Below are 6,799 nucleotides of genomic sequence, written 5' to 3'. Positions count from 1 at the left end.
CAAATCGAATTATTATTATTATTATATGCCAGAAGTAATTTAAAATGTATAGAAGCTCAAGGGATCACACATTTTTCACAGCACTGCACTTTAAGTGCATTTTTATGCTTATATTTTGCTAGTTTTACCAAAGTATCACTTTCAATTTTGGACTAATAGAGTATTTCTAACATTTGATATTGCTACTTTTAATTGAGTAAAAGATCTGAGTGCTTCTTTCACCACATGTAATAAAGTTTGAACATGTTTTATGCTGTGATTGTTTGGTGTTAATTAAAGTTCTTTATTACCAACTATATGAAAGGTTACAAAGAGCAGCACCAGTGCATGCTCCCAGACCTGACGACTTCACTCCTCCCCTCAAATTAAAGTCCTCATCATCTCTGAAACCACCTGCTGAGGTTGAGGTGGTGGTTTGCTCCACTGTCTTGGTCTTTCATGCCCCCCCCCCCCCATTAAATGGAGGGATGGCCATTAAATAAAACCAGTTTACCCACAAACCAGTGCACTCTTATTGCCGGGTCCAGGTCTGAATAAATGGGGAAGGTTCCTTCAGGAAGAGCATCTGGTTTCAAACCTGTGCCAAACTTAATAGGTGAAGGACAATGAAAAGGTGTATATGGAGGTGAGAGTCAGAAATTTGAGTACTGACATTATGATTAAGTTATTGAACTAGAGGGATAGTAGGCAAATGGTTAGTGCACTTGGTTTCGGTGTGGAAAGTTCCCAGTTCAAGCCCCACCCCTGCCACATTTCTCCATGTAATGTAGAGTTGCGTCAGGAAGGACATCCGGCGTAAAAATCTGTGCCACATCAGCATGCAGATCCACCTTGGATCTGCTGTAGCAACCCCAAGTGGAAAAGTGCTCAACCTTGTAAATCATTAGGGCATAAATCATCAACAATAAAATAAAGACAAAATAAAATAACAAAATGCAAATAAATCAATAAAACTTATACCCCCATCACACTAGAGGCTGAATGCCGTCCAAATGAAAATTTGACCCACATTCCGGAGGTCTCGAGGTGCATTTGAAAACATCAGACAGTATTCTGAGAGCAGTCTAAGTAGTCTAGCAAATTCCTGTGGCTGCCCCGAATGTTTTGCACATGTTCAAAACAATCAAGGTGCAGTTGAGGTGGAAAAATATCTTCTGACAGTCAAGGTGGACTCTAACTGCATTCTGACTGCATTCTAAATGTTCTCACAGGGTCAAAACAGCATTCGGAGCATTCTGATCATGCTCAAGGGAACCTTGAAATAGTTCTGGCATGTCAAATCCTGCCGGCACATCCCGACTGCACACCGGATGAGCCGGACAGCATCCTTGTGCATCCCGTTGAGTGCGCAAAGGACATATTGTATTTTGCAAAGTCTGTGGTACGCAATCATTATTTGCACTAGGCATGAACATTGCGCAATCACATTGATATCACAGTATGTCACTGCGAGTCAAAACATCGCAGAGCCGTGAAGCAGCACACTGCCTCTGAAGGGGGTGTTATATCCATAATAAACCTTACATTACAGATACATTATCAATCCCTCTCAGGGGTTAGATAATGTATGTGAAATATCATGATCATCATAGCTGTAACACCACATGCAGAAGCACCACGCCAGGGTCTCACAGCTGAAATACACACATTATGACATGCACACCATCTAACTCTTTAGGAGGAATGATGATGCAACTCTTTCACCAAAGGAGTACAATATAAATAAATATAAAACAGCTTTGACACATATGACATGTATCCAGTCCATATGTTGGATATATTTCGAAATCCAGTACTGGCAGGTCTTGTGCAAAGGGCACACACAGCCACGAATCACACCCTCCTCTCCCCGTGTTTGCCTTCCAGACTTAGAGATTGGGTGGCAATCGACCGCATCCGTCGATGTGCATTATTTATATTCTTAGTGCATTTTAACAGCATTCTGGTATTCGTGCTGTTGTCCAACTATGGTTGGACTGTGATCGTGCGCATATGCACAAGTATGCACGAATCAGTCAAGGTGGGATCTGCCCACATTCTAAGTCAGGGGTGGGCATCTTGTTCCAGAAAGGGCCAAGAGGGTGCAGGTTTTATTTGCAACCACTGATTCCACCAGGTGATTTCACTGATTAAGTGATTCCATCTGCTCAAAGTAATATTAATCAGTGAAATCACCTGGTAGAATCAGTGGCTGCAAAGAAAACCTGCACTCTCTTGGCTTGGCACTTTCTGGAACAAGTTGCCCACCCCTGTTCTAAGTGGTCATATGGCATTCATACATGGCTGTCCAAATGTCTGTCCCACCCGACCGTGCCTCGAAGTATGGCTTTTTTTGTTGGGAAGTGTAGTGACACGGACCCACAACAGGGGGCGTAAATGAACGGACAATGGATGAGTCAAAAAGAAAACAATTTACTGTTGTGAATGTGCACAACGGAATACAGACAATCACAGATTTAGAATCCAGTCAAATATACAAAGGTGACGTGTGGGCAGGCTCGAGGATAGAAGACGTCTGTCCAGAGAAGAGCCGGGCCCCACATGATTTCCTCTGCCGACGGATCCGGAGCACACTGGAGCCGCCAAGTCCTGAGTCCCCAGGTGGCCACCGTCTCCAGCTGTCAGACCTGGAAGCAGAAACAGTTTATGGTGGGTGTGTGCACACCCAGCAAAACAGTCAGCAAACAGTCCAGTTCCTTTTGAGGGTAAATCGCCACCTCCAACACAGGAACACAGTTCGTGCAGAGCCTGAAAGTGCTACTTATCTGGTTTGGAGTGAGGGGTGAAGAGCGTCACTCCTCTACTAACCACAAACCCAGCTCCCAGCTGAAAGTAGGCAACAGGTACTCCTGCAAAAAACTCAGAGAAAAAACACGTGCATTCGGCACAGAAAAACGGCTGAGGGTTTTACCTGACGGGTAGAACGATATCTCGGCAGGGAGGTGGAGTTGTTGTCCTGCTTTTATGGATGGATGGAATGATGAGATGATGAGTGGCACCTGCCACTCCCGGCTGCTTCCTCGAGGCGGCTGCGCCCTCTCGTGCCTGATGCCTGCACTTCAGGCAGGCGCCCTCTGGTGGTGGGCCAGCAGTACCTCCTCTTCAGCGGCCCACGCAACATTTTTTCCCATTCATCCTGATTCAGCTTCATTTGTGCTGATTCTTGCTAAGTGTGAAGGGGCCCTTACAGCAGATATACTGTATTTTCCAGACTATAAGTTGCTTTTTTTTACTAGTTTTGGAGGCCCTGCAACTTATACTCCAGTGTTACTTATATACTGAAAAAAAACACATTTGTTATTAATAATAGTAATTATAATATCTATTTCAATCAGACTCAATCAAAGCAATAAACAAAATAAATAATAATAAAAGAATAAATGGCAATAATAAAAAAGTACACCACAATAATGCACAAAACCCCAAATTGTGAGAGGTCATAACACAGAAAAATGTGCGATTTATAGTCAAGGAAATACAGTAATTAAAATGAGATAAAACCAGGAAATGAATAGTAGAAAAATAAATAGGCTTTTAAGATTAGACCTCTTAGTTCACTGTGACTAAAAGTCATCGATCAGTCAACACACACACACAAATAAATAAAAAATAATAATAATGAAAAATCAGCCGGCCTGCTCTGTGTCAGTCTGATCCCATCAGATCTCAGAAGCTAAGCAGTGCGGGATCTGGTTAGTACTCGGATGGGAGACCTCTTTGGAACACCAGCGGCTGTGTGTGTTTCTCCAGGTTAAACTGGAGTTCTGTCAGGAAGGGCATCCGGCGTAAAACTTGTGCCAAAAACTAATGTCGCTCTAGCTGTGTCCACTGTGGTGACCCCGAACAAAAAACAGGAGCAGCCAAATGGACAACAATAATGAAAAATCAGCACATTTGTTATGAGTCCAAATGTGCTGATTTTTTTTCTAGATAAACACTTCAAGAATGAATATATTTGATGATTATTTTCCTGTTGATTGTCTAATCATTTGAAAAGCGACGTCCATGAACGGAGACAGACAGAGAGGTGATGCAACAGCAGCAGTGAGGCAGCGTGCAGCAGGCGGTGAGGGTGTGTGTGTCTGTGTGTGTGCGTGCGTGTGCAGTGTAGCATTGACTCGTGCATGCTTCCGGTGATAGATAGTGTCAGGTTCGGCTGCTCAGTGGCAGCTCTCTCACGCTGGAGGGAGAGCAGGGGCCTGAAATGTTTTAACACCCATCGCTGATCCCTGTCAACATTCATGCTTACACACGCACACACACACGACACACGTGTACCTGTGCACCTGAGTGCACGTCCCACATGCATGTGTATGTTTGACTGTTCGATCTAACGGCACACGTTTCTTCTCACCGCATTTCTTTTGTGCACAGCATCATCTCCTTAAGGAAGATAAATAAATAAATTTGAACGTCAACAAATCACAGCCTTAGAAAACAATTATACTACCGCTTCTCTTTTTTTTTTTTTTTTTTTTTTTTTGCAAGGATCTTTTTTTCTCGCTCCAGGCAGCAACAGAGAGAAAAAAATGCCCTCATTGTTTCATTGTTCACATTGTGTCATTCTTTGCCTTGGAACCAGCGATTGTTTGCTGCACAGTTAGGAACACAATGGTGTTCACATAAAAATGAGCCACTTAGCTCTCGCACTAAATTAGCGCTGCAGAGGAGAGTCGGGTTTTCCAAATTCGCTTATTCACATTTTCCGCTCCTTAGCAGCCATATAAAACCAGCCGCTTCTGCTGAGGTGGACAGAAACGGTGACAGCCGGAGTACACGCTGTATCTGTATCTCATGTTTTGATAGAGTAAGAAAAGAGATACTCAATTATATAGGAAGAACTGGGTTATGATACGCCATCATCATTTGGAATTAAAGTCAATATCCTGATGCAAAATGCCAGAGTTAACCATACGTGCGCAGCGCTGTACGTCGTTCCACGGCAGGCAGCGCCTATAAAAGAGCAAACCCCCTTCGACTTTGATAGGTTTTTATTGTTTCATGTCAGCAAATCAAAATAAAACAAACATCAAGCTTCTTTATGCTGTAATTTAAAAGACATTATCCTTAAACCCCAGTGAATAGAAATCTCTACGTGATCAAAATTTAATATATAACACCAAATAAAGGCTTGCAAGAGTTTTCAACCCCGTTAATAGAACAACTAAATCATCACTTTTATCGCCAGTTGGCCTGAGAAGTTACTCAAGATGTGAAATGGAGATCATCTGTGTTTTGTTAAGCACTTTTAGTTGATTTTAAATGCATGTTAAATGCATGTCTCTGGATGGTCTGTAGTTTGATCAGTCAGTATGGTAGTAAAGCTTACACCATCACATCTAGGGGTATAACAATTGGTAACAAGAGGACTCGGCCCCCCTGAGAACTCGACCTGCATTCAAATGGGTTGAGTTAAGGGTAGGGTAGGGTAGTGTCAGGTTACGAGTAGGGTAGGGTTGTGTTAGGGGTAGGGTTGAGTTGGATTAAGAGTAGGGTAGTGTAGTGTTTGGTTACGAGTAGGGTAGGGTTGGCTTAGGGTTAGAGTTGAGTTGGGTTAAGGATAGGGTAGAGTAGTGTTGGGTTACAAGTAGGGTATGGCTGGGTTACCAATCGGGTAGGGTTGGGTTATGGGTAGGGTTAAGTGTGGGTTAAGGGTAGAGTATTGTCGTGTTGGGTTACAAGTAGGATAGGGTTGGGTTAGTGGTCGGGGTAGGGTTGGAACCAGGCCCAGTTCACACCTGGGGCTGAGTTTGCATTGTGCCAAGTTCTCCTGTATCCTAACAATGAACCAATCTGAATTAGAAAACAATTTTAAACGATATGACTACATCAATACACGGGCCCTCAAACAATGGCTGAATGTTAACATTATAACTTGGATGAGTTATGCCACAACCTTGGCATAATCAAACTCTTTTGTAAGGTCCTAGGTTGGCGTAAGGCTCTCTTGACTCTTGTCACAAAGCGGTGTGAGGGATTAATGTACCTGTTTGAATTTAATGTTTGGTTCAGTTTGTTAATACTGTCAAACTGGTTCTGAATGGCAAACTTATGCTGGTGGAGGTTTCCACATTGTCCAGACAGAAAGTTCTTATGCTTGCAGCGGTTTTATTAAATGGAATCTCCTATCCCCAACATCAGAAGAACTGCTTGCTTTACTTCTTTTAAACTTGCTGTAAACCACCATATTGTCCAAAAAAAAAAACACCAATTAATGTGGCCCACAAAAAAAGTCACAATTATATTTTTGTTTTAGTTTGTCTATTTTAACAGTATTCATTATATTTTGTTATTTGTCGATTACTCCTTATTTCTGGGAGTTGCATTTATGTTTTGGACTAACTTATGTACATTATGTCTATATATATTTTTGACAGTTACACTTTTAGTATTTTAAGTGCTTTATGTTTACTGACATTCTAGTTCCTATATTGTGTCCTTTTAAGTTCTTAGTTTTATATATACAAGGTCTATTAGAAAAGTATCCGACCTTATTATTTTTTCAAAAACCATATGGATTTGAATCACGTGTGATTACGTCAGACAAGCTTGAACCCTCGTGCGCATGCGTGAGTTTTTCCACGCCTGTCGGTTGCGTCATTCGCCTGTGAGCAGGCATTGAGTGAGGAGTGGTCCCGCCCCCTCGGCAGATTTTCATTGTCAGGAAATGGCGGAATGATTTGGGCTTTTTTTCCATCTGAATTTTTTCAGAAACTGTTAGAGATTGGCAGCTGGAAACCATTAGAAAAATTTATCTGGCTTTCGGTGAAAATGTTACGGGCTTGGTAGAGAATAAGGA

Source organism: Thalassophryne amazonica, chromosome 7 (genome assembly GCF_902500255.1).
Source record: "Thalassophryne amazonica chromosome 7, fThaAma1.1, whole genome shotgun sequence".
In the NCBI taxonomy this organism is placed as follows: Eukaryota; Metazoa; Chordata; class Actinopteri; order Batrachoidiformes; family Batrachoididae; genus Thalassophryne; species Thalassophryne amazonica.
This window is presented reverse-complemented; position numbering follows the sequence as displayed.